This window comes from Osmia bicornis, unplaced genomic scaffold (genome assembly GCF_907164935.1).
Source record: "Osmia bicornis bicornis unplaced genomic scaffold, iOsmBic2.1, whole genome shotgun sequence".
Classification (NCBI taxonomy): Eukaryota; Metazoa; Arthropoda; class Insecta; order Hymenoptera; family Megachilidae; genus Osmia; species Osmia bicornis.
The window spans coordinates 3,657,696-3,676,953 of NW_025791458.1; the positions used below are offsets into that span (position 1 = coordinate 3,657,696).

A 19,258-nucleotide genomic window follows, 5' to 3' on the forward strand; every position below is an offset into this window, starting at 1 on the left:
ATCGATTGAGATCAAAGCAAACTGGACGTATGAAATAGATGAAAGGAAAGTGACTCGTTAGCACTTACCGACACGAAATTTGCAGCGATGCTGTATCTGGCTGCTGTTGTCTTCGAGTGTTGCCGTCTCTGCAACACCTTTCTGTTACTGCTGGGATGGAGATGCTATCCTCAGCTTCCCTGACTTGACGGTCGATCACCGTAGTCGAATGTTATCCAAGTGATGTCTTCAGACCTGCCTGGCTGCCACTGTCCGCTTGGACACGTCGTAGATTCCCTGGTTGCTGTAGAACTGCTCTCTGGACCAGCTTCCAGGTCAGCTTCCACCAGTGATTCTCGTTCAAGGTCTCCCGCAATGGAGCACGATGTATTTTTGTATATGCCACCACAACTTGGCACCGCAAATCAGAACTATGAGTTCAGACTCACAACACCGATATACTATTCAAAGTCAATAGTTCGGGTCACCAAATCGGAACAAATATCTGAATGACGAAAAGTATGTTACTAAGCCGGAACCACTATCCGGCTCGAAGGACCAAAAATGTATGTGCAGCGCAGCGTCAACAATATTTTGTGACGATTGAACGTTGCTGTGGAGTTCAGTTTGTGAACAATAAGTGGACTGTATGTAATTACTATATTTCTGCTTTATTTGATGAACTTTGGAGAGTGTTGCGAGTTGTTCGAGAATGTCTCCACTATAATGTTTTGAGAGTTGTTCTGTCGGGGTTTGTTTTACATAGCTTATATAGTGGTTATTTCTTCTTCTGACAGTGCTGATTGGCTGGTTGTTTGGGAGAGGGGGTGTGTATTTGTACAAATTCTATTGGTTGGTTCTTCCTAGGCTGAATTTTGGCGACACTCCGCGTGGAGTACCGTTAGGCATCAGGTAGTTTTCCCTGATGCTGCTGGTGTAATAAAATTTTTGGAAAGTCCATTGTTAGGGTCGTGAACTAGCTACACTCCTGGACCGTGCGCCTGGTTACCTGCTTTTTGGGTCTTTGTTACGCAGCAACCCTCGTTGAATATTTTGTTCTTCTACCTAACAGTTGTAATTGTTCACCATGGTTTCATTTCCTGTTCTCTTAAGTACGCAGAAACGTCCATTGTTCGCAAGTGTGTCATCTGGACCTAAGCACATCGTTCTTTCACTTATCGGTCTGGGGAATCCGAAACGACAACAACGATTATTACGATCTTCGTAACATGTAGCAGAATGTTTATGAATTTGAACTTTTTGAACTATGTCCCTCATACCTTGATTTTCTGCCTCCAATGAACAAGATACAACTTTCTCAATAACGTTGCGGCCCTCGTTGGTAAGGAAATCAGGTACGTTTCCACACCAAAGAAGCATGTGCAAATGTGGACTTCCCCTGTTTTGAAATTCTATTCTATGCCAAAAATCGATAACAACGTCACCTAGGCAATCTGAGTTTCTCAAATATTGCATTAACGCGTTCGCACGCAGCGTGAATTGTCTTGCGATAACTACAGGGTATCTCTGAACCAACTTTAGTCGATCTGCAAAAGTTAGGTTTTCGATTTCGGTAATGGGGCGACCATCGGCTAGTAGTAATGCTTTCAACATATCTGGCCAGTTCAGATCATTGCAAGAAAACGTAGCAAACCATGTGGGCGGTCCAAGACTTCGGACCATGGCGATTAATTCCGAACAGCAGCGTTTCCAGTATGATGCCGATCCTCTTATGTTTCTCATCGTGAGATGTATATTATCTACTAATCCCTGTGGAGTATGCTCCCTTGGCGCATTTTACATGATACTGAAATGCTAGCTTTTGCGCGGTAGTATTCAACAACAGATAATGCGAAGAACAAATAATCTGTTCGCTGGAATCGTTTGTCACTGCTAAGAATACGAACTTGGAAGTAATCCAGTGGTGTTATTAGGATATCTCGATGCTCTCCAAATCCATTTTTTCCATCCGGAAACAGGAAGAACCAACACAGTTCTTCCATCCTTCTCTCTCTCTCTAGGTTCAAAGGAGGCGCTGTTTTTCTATGTATATTCGCCAGTTCTATCGGGTCATTGTCTGCGTTATTATTAGTATTACTGACTGAGACGACACTGTCGATGTTGAGAACACCTTCGTCAACCGAACGTAACATGCTTGTTTCGAATATAATTCGTGTTTCGTCGGGTTCTGTTCGACGGGTCCCAACTGACAGATGTTGCATTCTTTCCACCAGTGGAGATCTATTTCTTCCGGATAGAATTGTTATAGGTGTTAATGAATAGATATTTAATACATTGCTGTTGCCATATTTCGCATACAAGTTACGACGCAAGGTGGCCTGTAAAGCATCAATAGTAGTAAATTTCATACAGCATGAGGTGCCCCGTAATGGTGCTTTATATCCTTTTGGACCTCTTGCATGGGAATCAAACAACCAATAGTAGGTGGAATCCGACTGGTTGTTGCATGATACGGCTACTGATGTATAATTTGCAGTAAGAATTCCGTACATATACTGTTGGAAAAACCTAATCAAACCATTTTTTAAATTTGGAAATCCTTCATCACCGTTATCAACATCAATATGACCATTTACAGCCATTTCATACCCAATGTTAATATTGACTCTGTTGTTATTAAATGATATGAGTGGCAATAATTCGGTAACGGCTAAATAGTCGACATTGACTTCTCTGGGGTCAGGATTACTTCGCGCTTCAATGCAATCACGGTAATATTTATCTCCTACTAAAAGGTCATAATCAACATCACTAGTACACCACGTACTAGGGTCGAGCAAATGAAACGCAACACAAGCAACTGCAGCTATGCCAGTACATTGCTTACCGCGAGATTCAATACTGAACCGATCGCTAGCTTGATGGCACGAGCCTCGTAAAATAGCTACATTCTGTCCAACATTCGTAAATCTACTGTTTGATTCATTATTTCTTTCTGCAACTTCCTTTCCGTTTCTTACAATACAAGGCTCTTCAACGACATCAGCTATTTCCGAAATGTTATTGGTAATATTAGAAAAACATGGTCGTACATCTTTGTATAAAGCATTATTTTGTAATAGCCATTGTAAAGCTACACGAAGTTTGCCAACGTCTATTTCAAATTGTTTTTGTCGCTCCAAATTTTCGAGGCTTTCCACTACAATCATTATACCGGTTTCGTTTAATCTAAGTGGAAGTTGCTCGGCTACTTCGAACACATCGCGAGCAAATAGGACTACCTAACCTTTGCACCAATCCAGACTGAAGCGATTCTGAATCTTCATGATTTTAAGAAACGGTACTATTCTGCACAACATTTGTTTTTCGATTTCCGATAAATCTGTTATCTCCATAGGTACAGGCATGAGTTCCATTTTATTCCAGAATGCCTGTGATGGAACTTTATGTTTTTTAAGATGATTTAGGCAACGAGAACATGTTGTTATCTTCTCTGATTCTAATAGATTTGCAGGAATTAGACTAGGGAAAGGCTGCGTGTGTAAAGCATAACGTTGCTGCGGATATAAAGTCTTGTAACACACTGCACACGGTACATTAGCAAAAATATTAATAGCCGATTTAAAGTAGTCTTCCTGAAGGAGACGTTCTTTTCTCCGTTTCTTAGCTAGTTCACGCATATTTCTTAAACGTGTATTCCTTGATTCGTCACGTTCACTTAGTAGTACTTTCCGCATACGATTTCTCACAACCATTAGACGTTGCGAACGTTCCTCATTGGATTCGTTCGCTAAACGTCTGTGGATTAATCGGAAACGGCGTGATCGTTCCGCGGCAGATTCGTTCGCCAAACGCCTGCGGATTAATGCGAAACGACGTAATCGTTCCTCCGCAGATTCGTTCGCTAAACGTCTATGGATTAATGCAAAACGGCGTGATCGTTCCGCGGCAGATTCGTTCGCTAAACCCCTGCGGATTAATGCGAAACGGCGTGATCATTCCGCGGCAGATTCGTTCGCTAAACGCCTGCGGATTAATGCGATACGGCGTGATCGTTCCTCCGCAGATTCGTTCGCTAAACGCCTGCGGATTAATGCGAAACGGCGTGATCATTCCGCGGCAGATTCGTTCGCTAAACGCCTGCGGATTAATGCGAAACGGCATGATCTTTCATACGCAGATTCGTTCGCTAAACGCCTGCGGATTAATTCGATACGACGTGATCGTTCCTCCGCAGATTCGTTTTTTAAACGATTAGAAATTCTGCTTAGCCGACGCGACGTTCTCTTTCGTCAATCGTTTCGCGCGATACTTTCGAACTAGCGTGTTTTCGTTTTACAGACAATCGCGAACGGCGATCGTCAATAGTTTCTTCACGCCGTGCCTTTGCGTTTCTTTCACGTTCTTTAGAAAGACGTAATTGCGTGGCTTCATTAGATTCATTCGCACGATACTTCCTCATACGGGATGCATTTTTTGTAGGTCTACCCATTGCTCCAAGCAGACGCGGTTGCTTTATTTTTATTTTACAACCAATTATTGGTCGCTCCAAGCAGACACGGTTGTTTTATTTTTACAAACAATTATTGGTTTCTCTATGCAGACGCGGTTGGTTTGTTTTTTATTATTATTAAAAACAATTGGTCGCTCCAAGCAGACGCGGTTGGTTTGTTTTTGCAAACAATTATTGGTTGCTCCAAGCAGACGCGGTTCGTTTGTTTTTTATTACAAACAATTATTGGTCGCTCCAAGCAGACGCGGTTGTTTTATTTTTAAAAACAATTATTGGTCGCTCCACGCAGACGCGGTTGGTTTGTTTTTTTATAAACAATTTTTGGTCGCTCCACGCAGACGCGGTTGGTTTGTTTTTTTACAAACAATTTTTGGTCGCTCCACGCAGACGCGGTTGATTTGTTTTTTATTATTATTACAAACAGTTATTTGGTCGCTCCAAGCAGACGCGGTTGGTTTTGGATTTTATAAAAAATATAATAAAATAATAGAAGTTGAAACGACTACCTTTGCAGCACTTTTCAAAATATTCAATTAATTATTACCGTAGGTATCAATCAATTGAACACCTAACGTTGCCAGGTTTTCGTTTCAACTGACTACGCGATCTGTCTATGGGCTGTAGCTATGTATGTTTATATTGTGAGGTCGATCGCAATAATTGGCAAACTTATAGTAGAATTCCGTTACATTGTGCGGTAAGTAGAAAATAATAACTCAATGCGATATACGTACAAAGCTCACGGCAACGTTAAATGGATCTAATATAACATAAATTTACAAATACTTGCAATTTAATTAAAATTTGCATTACTTAATATTCATTTACATTTCCACGCGTCTTTTTAGGCATCTTGGCACTGATTCGTATATTCATATCGTTATGATTTTATATCTCACGTTCTCTTATTTGCTTCACGAAGCTAATTTTTTTGTTTACAGGTTTTTTTTTATGTACATTACATTTTGCAATATTGCCAATAAATTCTTCATTGGGTTCAAATGAAGATTGTTTAATGCCCAGTGTATAATTTTATAATTATTACATTATTCTTCGAACTGATTAATATTCAACTTTTTTACCACAGTCAGATTGTAAAAGTACATCGCGACAGATTGCGTTGGATCGAAAAAAACGTATTTCAACAGGTTGTATACTGAGTGTAATAAAACAATGTTCGGTTACCGTTTGAAACAGATTACCTCATTCAAACTTCGACCAAATGACTTGTAGTTTTTTGTAAAGTTATACACATTCATTTACTAAGATATGTGCTTTTGTCGTTTTAACAAATTGGAATTTGTTGAAATTGTGAAAGAAAATAGTAGAAATCAATTTTTTCACAATTTCAACAAATTGTAATTTTTTTATACGACAAAAGCACGTATCAGAATAAATAAATTTGTACCTTCTCATTAAAAAAAACCTCTGGTTATTTGATCCAATTTTAAATGAGGTATGTATTCTGTTTTAAACGTTCACTAGACACTTTTTGTTTATTACATTTACTGTACTTATACTTTCTACATTTCATGGTTACATTAAGAGGGTATGAATATTTCTCTCATTGACTATACGCCGTTTGGTTTTTGCGCATTTGTGGCGAATAGAATATTTACGAATATTTACGTTCAATATAAACTACTACGCACATACCAACAGGAATGTAAACATAGAGAATAATTTGTGCGATCCTGGAATGTGCCCCACCAACTCTCTCCCTTTGGAAGTCAGAGATTCCTGCTCAGTTTCATACGAACAGCGATTCGACCAAGTGGTAAGTACGAAACGTGCAATATTTCATTTCTGTCTACGTTGTATATAATAATATATATTAATATTTCTTAATGGCTGGTGGTACGGTTCATTTAGTTGGTGTATTATTATAGTCACTTTGAACAAAAACTAGTTTTATTACATCAAAGAATAACTTATTATTTTCATTATTTAACTTTAGATTTTTTTTCATTATTTAACTTTAGATTTTGAATTGTTAACAAATTTTTATTACAATTATTATAATAAATAAAAAAGTAATACAAATATGTTAACAAATATGAATAGATATTTCCTTTTTTTTTATTATCATTATCAATAAAACCCTTTATTTCTCTTTAACATGTTCATATTCAATATTGCTTTCTAACGGTTGAATGTGCGCTGAATACGAATGTAGGAACCATTTATTGCTATTAGAAACGTTGTTCGGGTGTTAAACAACGAACGAAATTAAATGGGGGAATAAACGAATAATTTTATTAATTTATACTAGTCGACAGTAAACTTGGTATGAAATCGCACATGCATATAATTAGAATTTCTTCTACAACTATTAAATAATTAGAATTCTTACAACTTAATTAAAAAAATTATTATTTGAGTACTGCTACATTTTCGAATGTCATTTTTATCATTTTTATCAATGTTTAAACATACGTAGTTGATAATATTTTATTATATATTTCGCAATTAAAATAATGAAAAATTTTAGTCACTGGTGAAAAATAGTTTCCGGATTCGTATTCAGTGAATATAATAATAAAAGTATACAATAAGTACATATTGAATGTTAGTTATCCTGATACACTTTAAAAAGTATAGATGTGTTTCTCAATACACGGTCTTGTCGCCGTTCGTGTGACTTTCGTTCTATACAATATAAACACTATGTCACTGTAGTCGATAACATTCCACCGCTAGTCATTAATTAATATTAATGTAACTGTTGTTACTTATGTAACGACCCGATAATCAAACGCAATATCTTTTTATTTTTCATTTTCTTTATTGTAATTAATTTTTATATTTCATACAAAGTGTTCTATTTTATTTCTATTGTTAATTAGTGTATAAAATTTTTGTAATAAATATTTTCATTTTTCGTCGATAACCGAGTCTGTTAAATTCATCGATAAAAGTTTAGTCGATAAGTCAGACGGTAAAACAGTTTACCGATAAATTATCGACGTCTGACCGCGCACGCGCCAGCGCAACCCCAGTGAACACATAGTGGGGTAGAATTCTAGAGCGGGGATGCTGGACCACCACGTGATGGGGAAAACCCAGCTACCCCAAGAACTCTATGCGGAAAAAAAGTGCCGACTCAGCAAGATCTGAGTATAAATAGAGGCGTTCCGCACAGTTTCGATTCAGATCTTCTCAGGCCTCGACCTGAAGCAGACAATACTCTGAGCAGTAGAGAAAAGCTTGCGCTGAACTGTTTAGGCAGCGATAGAGCGCGAGCTACAGCTAATTCCTACTATTCCACTGGTGGCGTGCAGGACTACGGATCAGTGGACCTCCTATTCGCGGTGCGCAACGTGTTACACAGGTGTTACGCTAAGCCAACACTCAAGTGTAAAGAGCTAGCGAGGAGCGGATCTCCTTGAACGGCCTGCGTCTAACACGGCTCTGGTATAACCAGAAACCGATTGCGACCTATAGGAAGGGTTAACTTGGTTCCAATAGTTTAGCATAAACCTCTGGAGTTTAGTTTCCTAAGTTATTTGTGAAATTGAACAGAGTATTGACTGTGGTAGAAGAGTTAAGCCACATTCGCGTTAGCGCTATCAATTAATTACTTATTATTAATTTCTACTTATATATATATTAATTACTAATTACATAATTCTTATTGTATTCCCAATTTAGGGCGAACAAATTATAATTTCTCACTGTATTCCTACTTCTAGCCGCACTTATTGTAATACTAGCGATTTTCTTTTATATTTCAATGCACTTACCTTTTATTCTTGAATAAACATACTTTCATTCGGTTTCTAGCACATTAGTGTTTGGATTTCACTCCTTAACCGCACACCACACGAACCTATAATCCCTAACACACAAAATACGAGTCGCCTTCTAAGGGAACCGCTCTCCCTACAAGTCGGTGCAGTAACGTACTCACTCTGGGTCGTTACACTTATATCTTTTGATTTTACAAATATTACTAAACAAATATTTTTGTTTCAGAACATAATAAACGTACCAGCTACTAATAAATAATTTAAAAAAATGGCGCACACTGAAAACGATTGTAAGTATTGTTTTTATAACTATATTAATGGCAAAAGAGTTCAAGAAACCTTATAAGACTCTGGAAAATGCATATATTGCATGATTCGGAAACATGCCTGTAATATATATATATACATTTCTTTTTTTTCTCCTTCAGATGATAAAATGGTGCGAGACGTTCAGCTGCTGCTGCAGCAGCAGCAGCAAGAGCAGCACCGATTGCAGATGCAGCAGCTGTAGGAACAGCAGCGTCAACAATTGCAGCAACTGAGGGAAGAGCTCCTCCCTCAGGTGCAAGACATGGAAACAGGGGATAATGATTCGAAACCACCTCGAAGTATGTATTACAGATTATTTTTTATATTATGAATTATTGCCTCGTACAGAGGAATACAATATTGCCCTTATCAGAACATCATTGTTGTTCAATATAAGGGCAAATATTTATAATAATAATATTTTAAATAAAAAAAACTACATATCTAATAATTTCAATTTTTATACATTGCAGAAAGAGGAGTAGCGGCAGGGAGATCCCGGCGTTTGCGGAGGTACAGGGGGGGTCAGGGAAGGGGGAGGGGAATAGGAGGAAGGGGCGGAAGGGGAAGGGGAAGGGGGGGAGGAGAAATTTTGTGCATTTCTGCTTTTATTAATATTATTTTTATTTTTATTATGAATAAAGTGATTTAAAAAAATGTTATTCGGTGTTCTGCTGTTTTATTTTTATTAACTAACAGTACTTGATCCTTACTAAACCATTGAGATTGAAATATAACTTTACGGCATCCTACAAATATTGTTCGTTGCTCTAATTCCACTAAAAAGTGTGAAATAAAATAATTTTTAAGAAAAAAAAAATCCGACTTCAAAATGCACTAAAAAGTATAAAATAATTTCCATTTCATTTATATCTGTATTCCACAGCTATTAATACAATCTACTTAATCATTATATAGGATACTAAATATATTTCAAAGTTTTCGGAGGCGGCGCAAAATTAATCAAAAAAAAGCGAACAAACGGTGCTGCCAATAACTATTTGATTGTGGTATGGCAAACTTGGTAATTAATAAGTCGTAAGAGAAAAATTATAGGTCCAGTTGAAAACATTTGTAATTGTAACGATTGTATGAGAAATTGTCAACACTCCTGATGGACATGCACTATACTGCAGTTCACAAGAGACCATACTTAACTCGCGCATCTCACTAGGTCTAGAGAGATTTTTAATGACGTGTGTTATTCCCCTCTCCAGCTTGCTTCTCATTATACTTTGCGATCATATAAATGGTGGGCAGAAATATATGACGTACGATAACTGAAAACCGGTGATGATATTGTAAAGTTTCACGATGCAATGAAAATTCTATTATTTTCCGGAAAAACATGATGTGAACTCAAAGTAAGAAGCAAGCTGTAAAGGGGAATCACACGCACTATTAAAAATCTCCCTAGACCTCAATAGATCACTAGCTGCGCAAGTTAAGTGCGGTCACTCGTGAACTGCAGTATAGTTAATTCGCAATGGGTATATTGATTCCCATTGAATATTGTTTACTTGAAATTATCAAATGGGTCATTTGTCACTGGTTGCCGACACCTGAACTAGGATCTTCCTAGTAGAGGAAAAGTTTTTAATTTTGCGCCGCCTCCAAAAACTTTGAAATATATTTAGTATCCTATTTAATGATTAAGTAGATTGTATTAATAGCTTTGGAATACAGATATAAATGAAATGGAAATTATTTTATACTTTTTAGTGCATTTTGAAGTCGGATTTTTTTTTTTGTTAAAAATTATTTTATAATTTATATTATTTATATGAATTTAATTTTATATATTGATTATTGATGAAAACATTTTTTATATATATTAATTTATATATGATAATTTACATATAGCCAAAGAGTCGGCTATGAGTCCACTTTAATAATAAAATATTTCAAAGTTATTTTCATACGTTATTAAATGATTATTGTGTATTCTTATGTAATTAATAATTTTTAAAAAAATTGTTTTATGAAGAAAAATAAAAGTATACATTCATGGGGCGCGAACTCGAGACAAAAAAGTTTCCAGCGGTTCCATACTCGGACACCTTACCGACTTTTTTTTTTTTTATAAAGCGTACGTTTATTGTGCCATAAAAAATAACAGTGTCAATATTATAAAAATAAACTTAACGTACTAAAGTTAACACTTATCTCTAACTAGAATCAAGGCTCTAAAAATAGAGCACGCGTCATCTATACCTATGTCTTACTTAGATTGCACTTAATGCTACTGGCTATTAGTATGAAATTCACGGTGCGCGATAGCTTTGGTATAGTAGAACAATATATAGAGCTGCACAACTGCTCTATATATATACTTTCTTACTATATATGCAGGTACACGGAGTTATATAGATATAACACTATTCTATGTCGCTAATATTGCCGTAAAGAAAACCTTATATAAGAATATTCTCTGTAAAATTCGACTAGTAATTATATACATATGAAAACTTATAAAACTAGGTAGGAACACTATGAATAAAGTCACCTATGTGCTATTATAATAATTTTAGCCTATTTATTCAACCACCAAAACTTTTCGGTGTCGTCGCGATGCTTATCTGATAAATCATAATTTGATAATTTAATATTAAAACGCATATTAATATCATTTACAGGTATGTTCTTATTATATAATATTTTCGTATCATTAGGTTTTCTGTACACATGATATATAAGTGGCAGATTATTTACATTTTGTAATAAACTAAGACTATCTAAATATATAAATGCTTCCGGGGGCACGTAGCCAGTTTGCATAGACTTGTTAAAGTACATTGAATTGGGGTACGTGGAGCTGTATATCAAGTTATTCTCAGAGATGTTTCTAATATTTGCCCAATGATGCCTAATCAGTTTTAAGATAAACAAATCTATTCTGACTATTTGGGCTGCGTCATATAGCCTAGAGGAATTGATATATTTTATATAATTTGACTCCGGAGATCTGTACATATTCATGCAAGCTCGGATGCATTTTCTTTCAAAAAGTCGGGCCTTTTCCATGGTACTTGCATTTATATTGAACCATATCTGGCATCCATACGTAACTATAGGTCTTATTAATGTTTTATAACATAAGATCTTGACCTTCCGATCCAGATCTTTTGAGTAAAATAGTCTTTTGAGTTTAAAAAATGTTTTCTGAGCTTTACTAATTTGAATTTTTATATGCTGTTTGAAGTTTAAATGAAAATCTAAGTAAACTCCTAGATATCTTACGACATCTTTGTGCGGAATTATTATGTCTACATTTTTCGGATCGTGAAGGTGAAATTGTTTGTGATGTCTGCGAACATCGCAGTTTGCGTCGGATGACCGAGAAACATATGGTCTGAACAAGATTGTTTCGCACTTATTTATATTAATTTTTTGTTTCCATGTATGGAAGTAGTCATGAATTTGATTAAATAGTGTTTGTAAAAGTAATTGTATTACCGAGGGTTTATTACCATATATATATATATTAGCAAGTCATCAGCGAACGCAATTGCAAATTTATTAATTCCTGCATTTAGGTTGAACATATGCAGCAAATCGCTTAGATATATGCTAAACAGGATGGTGGAATTTACAGTACCCTGTTGAAGTCCATTTTTAATCTTAAATGATCTCGTTGATCTATTCTCTCCCTCTACTACTATAAATTCTTTATTATGTAACATGACCCATAACATTTTGATCAGATTTGGTGGGAATTTCTTCTTTAATAACTTGAAAAATAATCCATCCAACCAAACTGTATCAAAAGCCTTTTCGAGGTCGATAAACGCTGCCCCGACACAGTCCCCTGCGTTTCTTGCCCAACAAATGTCTGCGGTGAATTTGGAGATTGCATGAATAGTGGAATGTTTGTGTCTAAATCCATATTGGGTGTCCGGGATTATGTGAAATTCATTACAAAAAGAGTTTATTGCGTCATTAATAATTGCCTTGAAGACTTTACTAATGTTTGGTAGTAGACTTATAGATCTATAGCTAGAGGGGTCGCTGCCATCCTTGTCTTTTTTTTTTATAGCTATTAATTTGGCTGTTTTCCATGCCACTGGAAAATAATGAACGTTTAGGCAGTTATTGAAAATTGCTGCATAATATGCTACATAGAAGAGGGGTAGCTTTTTCAGCACAATATTCGGTATTTTGTCGAAACTGGAGGATTTTTTATTGTTAAGGCACATAAATTTGCTATGTAGTTGCATAGTTGAAGTAAAGTAATTTTTTGGGATTTCTTCAGCACTAGGACCAGTTGCCAGATTTGTCTCCGAGAAGGTTGTTATGGTAGCACCGGATGCTTGGTCGTGAGATATTTCTGATTCTAGTTGAGATATTTTTTGAGCAATTAGATTTGAAAGCTGAGGTTTACCCATGTTGTCATTTTGTGTATGAACTCTCTCAAAGTGGACTCCAAGTATGTTAAGTTTTTCCTTTGCGTCTGTAATTTTAAAGTTCCCATTTGTATCTGATTTTAATTTATCTAAATCTATGTTTGCATTGTTTATTAATTCCCTGTCTTGCTCAGGGACTTGAAGTGTGTCTATTTCTGAAATATTTTTTTGTCTGAAAAGTCTGTTGATTGAAGGGAAAAGTTCATTAGATTTCTGTAAAGAAATACTTGCAATTTTTTTTCTCCAATGATTACTTATTGAACTTTGGAAGTACTTTTTAATTTTTTGTCTAATTTTGTTTAGAGATGTTTTTAATGCTGCGATTAAATTACCATTTACCATATCACATCTATTGAGCCTAGTTAAGTTGTTAAGCGAAGTTAATATTTTGCTTTTACGGAGACGAAGTTTCTTAATTTGTGGTGTCAGATATTTATCAGTTGAATTATAATTGTTGAGAATGAGTGGTACAGAGTGGTCTATGGCATTTCTTATGCCTTGTCTACACTCGTAGACAAAATCGCGCAACTCGTGTCTATAGACAATATTCCGCAACTGTCTATAGACAAATGGAGAACAAAGGGGGTGTCTATGACTGTTCCATAGACGAAAATCGCAAGTCTATTGTCTTCCATCTCGAATGGAAAACTTGAGACAAATTGCGCTACATCTCGTAGTGGAGACGTGTTCATAGACAGAAACAAATGAGTCTATGTCCAGACCTGTGTCCATTATTGCGTTTTCGATCATACTGTAATTATGTGGATCCCAGAGAGGACATTATTATTAATAGAAGATTTCCACAATGCAACATGCTTATGGGATGTTACATCGGCGGACTACAAAAACCGTATAAAAAAAAAAGTTACCGTGGAAGGCATTGCTCAAAAACATAAAGTTTCGATTCCCGATATAGAAAAGAAGATTCACAATTTGAAAACTCAGTTTTATCGTGAGCATAGGAAGGTAAAACAGGCAAAGAAAAGTGGTGCCTCTCCGTTCGAGTCCGGCTGGTTTGCATATGATAATTTATTGTTTCTCCTTCGAGGAACGGAATCAAGAGGTAGCCGAAACACCGACTGCGAAGATGTAAATGAAAAAAATAGTGAAGTAAGTATAACTTTAAAAAAATTAATATCGATCTATTATGAAAAAAATTTACATTCGCATGTAAATAAAACAAAACAGAAAAAGACATATTAAGGACACTTTTCATAATGCAGTATTATACATAATGTTATTGTAATTTTTTTTTACTTAAATTGTTTGTCAGGTTTTTTATTTTTTATTTAACACTTATCATCTTGCCATGGAACTGCTCCTTCAGGGGAAATAAAATAATCTCGAAATTCATTTCGAATTTCATGCAAATTAACATTTATTATCCTTGGAATATTTTGGAGATTTATCAAAGAATTGTGATCGTCCACTTCCCTTCTCCAAGATCCCATAATCAAATTCCCATCATCATCGTCCAAATCAAATGTACCATGCGGAGTATAGTTTCTTCTGGATTCAGAATTCCTCCGTAAAAAATTATGCAGATAAATGCATGTCATTACCACAGATTCCGTTTTGTCCGGACTTAAAGCTATAGGTTTTAGTAACACTCTAAATTTGGATGACATTATTCCGAAGACATTCTCAATCACTCTTCGTGCTCTACTTAACCGATAATTGTATATTCTTTCTGGAGAACATGCTCCTGGCGTACGACTTGGGTATGGCTTCATCATGTAAGTTGATAGCGCAAACGCATCATTAGCCACGAAAACGAAACGAACCGACTTTGTTCTTCCTGGTAATGGCTCTTCATTAGGCACATTCAGCGTTTTTCTTTCCAAATCTGTGTACAATGAAGTGTACTTAAACACGCCACCATCAGAAATGCGGCCTTGGCATCCAACATCTGCATACAAAAAATTGTAGTTGGCATCGGCGACTCCAAGCAACACTATACTAAATGTCCCTTTATAGTTAAAATACAAGCTCCCACTGTGCTCCGGTGCCACTATTTGTACATGCTTTCCATCAATCGAGCCCAGGCATCGAGGGAAGTTCCATTTTCTGTTAAACTCTTCGCTTATAGCTCTCTATCTAGTTTCTGAATTCGGTTTCTATAATATAAACAGACCAAACAAGGAAACTAGTATCTTAGTAACTACGGTATTAGGTGTGTTCAATTTCTTTTGTATTGTATTTAGGTATTTTTATATAAGGGAGCAATAAGATTATTAATAGCTTTCATTGCTTCTCAGAGTGGCACCAATCCTGACGAAGAATTATCTTGCCATGAAAGTTTTAATACTGATGATGAATCGCAGAAAGAGATTGCTCCAACCTCATTCAAAACCCCTACAAATTTAAAGCGTCCACGGAAAAGTGAGGATACAACAGTGCAACAAGCGGTAAAATGCATGCAGTCACTGTCTGAAGTAGTTTCTGCCAGAGATGAGTATACAGTATTCGGGGAACATATAGCTAATAAAATGAGAAACTGTAAAAGGTCTCATTTAGAAATATCTATAGCCCAGCTCAAGATCCATAACATTCTACTGTGTTTGGAAATGGGAAAGTATTCCGAAGAAATTCCGAAGTCAACTCCTTCGCCACTTCTTTCTCCATTACCATGCTCCTCAAATACCCCCAGCCCTTCAATGTCAAACATTTCTGCTTCAGACAGTGAATGTATTATTGGTGGAAATATTAATAATAACAGTGAAGATATTCATTCATTTCTAAAGCACTTTTCCCCCTTATAGAAAGATGTGACCCTTCTATTAGTACAATAAATATATAATAATATTATTTAATCATATTTTTCATTTAAATAAATTTATTGCATTAAAATGTTTTTGGTGTTATAATATGATTTGCACAAACCTGCACAAATATCTTTAACGATGTTATGATGGCTTCACAAACTTCGGGAACAAACTGAGAAATAGCTTGTTTAGAGATCCTGAAAGTATACATGAGGCTGGTAAAAGAATCGCCACTTGCCAGGAAACGAAGTGTTACTGCCAAACGGAGAGAAGCTGGTATGGTTTCTCTAAATCTGGTTTCTTCTTTTGAGATTTTACTACCAACCATCTGTAGAAAATCTTCAAAATCTAAAGGAGTTAAACGCGTAAAATTTCGGAAACCCGAACCATCCTCTAATTTCAGCTTATCGAGAAGATTTATTCCGAAATTAGGGTCATTCCAAAATATGGCCCGCATCCACCAACGTTTTCGATTTTTCTTCTTTTTAGCATTCAAAATTAATACCGCACATACAGCGATACCACAGGCAGCAACGTCTGAACTCATGGTGTTGTGGCGACTAACTGTAGATGTGGACGCGTGACAAAGTCGATCGACTGTGTTGCAAATTATTCGCGACTGTCTATAGACAAAGTTCTCGATTTGTCTATAGACAGTCGCGCGATTTTGTCTACGAGTGTAGACAAGGCATTATATTAGAATCCATGGTGAGTAGGTGCTTGTCTATTTCATGTATAGTTAAGTTTCTGTCCCGGTCTAAGTCTTGGATTTCTCTTTCAGATAGGAATTCTTGGAACTTTTCCCAATCGGCCTTACCAAAATTGTACCGTTTTTCCCCAATATTTTCTTCGATGGCTATGCAATTTAATGATTCTATGGATATTTCCATAAGAACAGCCCGGTGGTCACTATCATATGTAAAAGAGTCTAACCTATTTTGAATCGTATTATTAAACGAAATCCTTTCATCCGCCAAACAGAGATCAATAAACGATCCACCCTTCGGGTAAGACGGCTCTCTTGTGTTTCTAAGGGCTATTCTGTATGTAATATTGTTGTTGTTTAACCAATTTAATAATGTTGTACCTCTATTGTTGTTTGATATGTTATTCCATTCAATGTGTTTCGCATTTAAGTCACCCGCGAGCAAGAAAAAATGATGAGGCTTATGTAGTTCGAGCGCCTCGAACAATTTCCCCAAATCGGTCGCGAACTCTCTCTTACCGGTGCTAGATGCATATGCTGATATTATAAATAATTTTTGGTTATCCTGTAATTTAATTTTAATAACCGTGGCTTCAAAGTTCCCCATATTAACATGTTGGTTTGCATGAATTGTTTTAAATTTAAAATTTTTTCGGATTATTATGGCGGTTCCCCCACCCTGTTTAGCATTCAACCTGTCGTTTCTTATAATATGATAATCTTTGAAACTAAGACGATGCGTAGCGTTCAGTTTCGTTTCGCACAATAACACCACATCCGGAGAATGCTTGTTTAAGCAGTCTACAAGTGAAGCCCTTCTCTCATTCGTTATTATGGAATTTACATTGATTTCGATGACTTTTAAACTATTCAAATAGTGCTTCTGAATGTTGTTAGCGTTTTGGAAAGATGTGAATGTTAAATTTGTAGGTCGAGTGCTTCAACAATGATGTTGATTTTATTGGAATTTATTTCAACCGATTCGCGGATTTCAGCAATATGCGGCGCAATGGTTTCTGCAATTATGTTTCTTATGTCTCTGAGTAGCGTAGTGTGATTTTCCGTGTGAGTATGCGTGTTTTGTGTCTGAGAAGTGACTGTTGTTGGTTGATGTGTTTGATTTGTTGTGTTACTTTGGGATAATATTTGACTGTATTGTGTATCTTTTCGGACAAAATTATTATATGCTGCTATTTTTTCAATCCTGTTTTCACTATTGTGTTTTTTCTTTTCCTCTATTTTTCTTTTAAATTCTAGCAATTTAGGGCATCCCCTAAATCTCCACAATTAACACAATAAGGGTTTGATTGTGTATTTTCAACCAGAGAGCGAGGGCACTCACCCGGACCGTGGGGTACATTGCATTTAACGCAGCGATAATCTAGATTACAGTTTATTGCCACGTGCCCAATTCTCTGACACCGCTTGCATTGAATGCGATCCTTTTTAATTATTTTTTCCCATCTTACAATTGTATGTAACAGGGTTTTGATTTGCTTTAGATTTTCACAGTTGCTGTCTGCCGATAATTGGACGAGGAATATGGGGAGATTACGACCCTCCTCTGATGACTTTTTAGTTTTAAACTTTTTGACCGCAATAAAATTCAAATTAGCAATTTGCTTATTTCTAAGTGCCTCTAAGACTTCTTGTGCCTCAAAATTACCCTCTAAATTTTTAAGCAAAAGAATATTGATTTTTTCCCCTTTTGGTGTATAAGTAAAAAAATTAATATTATTTTCTTTAAGCAAGTCGCATGCCTGTTTATAATTTTGTATATTGATCGTCTGTAAGATGAATTTCTTTGGATTTATTCTTTTAATGAGAAAATCACTGAATAAATTGTTTAACATTTCAATGATCGGTTTCGTTGAGGCTACATGTAATGTTATCGGCGGCGGCTTGGCAATATTAGCGCTAGAAAAAGTACCGTTATTGGCTTTACTACCTGTGTGGGGTTGAGACCCCTTACATTGTTCGTTGTCCTGACTAAGGGCATCGCAGTCCTGAGTCGGACACCTTACCGACTTACCCATCGGCAACGTTGAAAAAGTTTCTAATATTTTAGAGGATAAGGTGCGTAATTTTCAATTATTTACAATAACTTTACTCTCTCCATTCTGATTTTACTGCATCCAGTGCAAAAATGTTAGAAATCACTTAATGCACTAAGTGTATAAAGGAAATGTAAAAATTGAAAGTATTTCTCATGTTATCGCACGAAATATGTCGAAAATATCGGTTTTTGATTTTTTTCGGTTTGACGCACCAGAATGAAAAATCTGAAAAAAATTGAGGACACCAGTCATGCTAATATCTAACTACTGTAAAAGTAAAAATCTAGTATCTCGAAAGCTTCTACCCGAAATCTCAATTTTTCGACTTTTTTTTGGGTTTTTGATTTCTCACGCCTAGGATTTGCAGACAAAAAATCTGAAAAAATTCACAATCATAAAGAAACATGGCTAAAATATTTTAGAATTTTTGCAGATTTTTTGCATAATGTTAAATAGGAGAAATATGACAAAAACTACTTTTTCTTTCTTACCCTGTAACTACCCTCCCGGTTGAGGTACAGGGTTGAAACTTGGTGTACCATGGTATTTTGGGAAATCGAATGGTGCATTGCGAAGAAAATTCGGCTCAAAGGCACTTTTGACCATCTTATCCTGCTATACCCTTTGAAAACTTCGGATCGGCAAAATCACATCTATAAATAAGAGGTACATAGTTTGTAGTGTTCCGAACGCAGAGAAGAACAGTGACTCAAGAAGAAAGAGGGACTGAGGTTCGATGCGTTCGGCAAACATTAAAGGACTCGTGCGAGCTTAGCCTTTTGAATTCAAAAATCAAAATTCCTTATTTTTGGTTTT

General features: G+C 36.1%; 1 long non-coding RNA gene across 1 annotated transcript; it reads left to right on the forward strand.

The window, feature by feature from the left end:
- Positions 1-8,417: 8,417 nt before the first annotated feature.
- Positions 8,418-9,035, forward strand: LOC123989248. The gene is made up of 3 exons (XR_006830492.1): positions 8,418-8,492; positions 8,631-8,810; positions 8,985-9,035. It is a non-coding gene; the product is annotated as an uncharacterized LOC123989248 (long non-coding RNA).
- Positions 9,036-19,258: the final 10,223 nt, after the last annotated feature.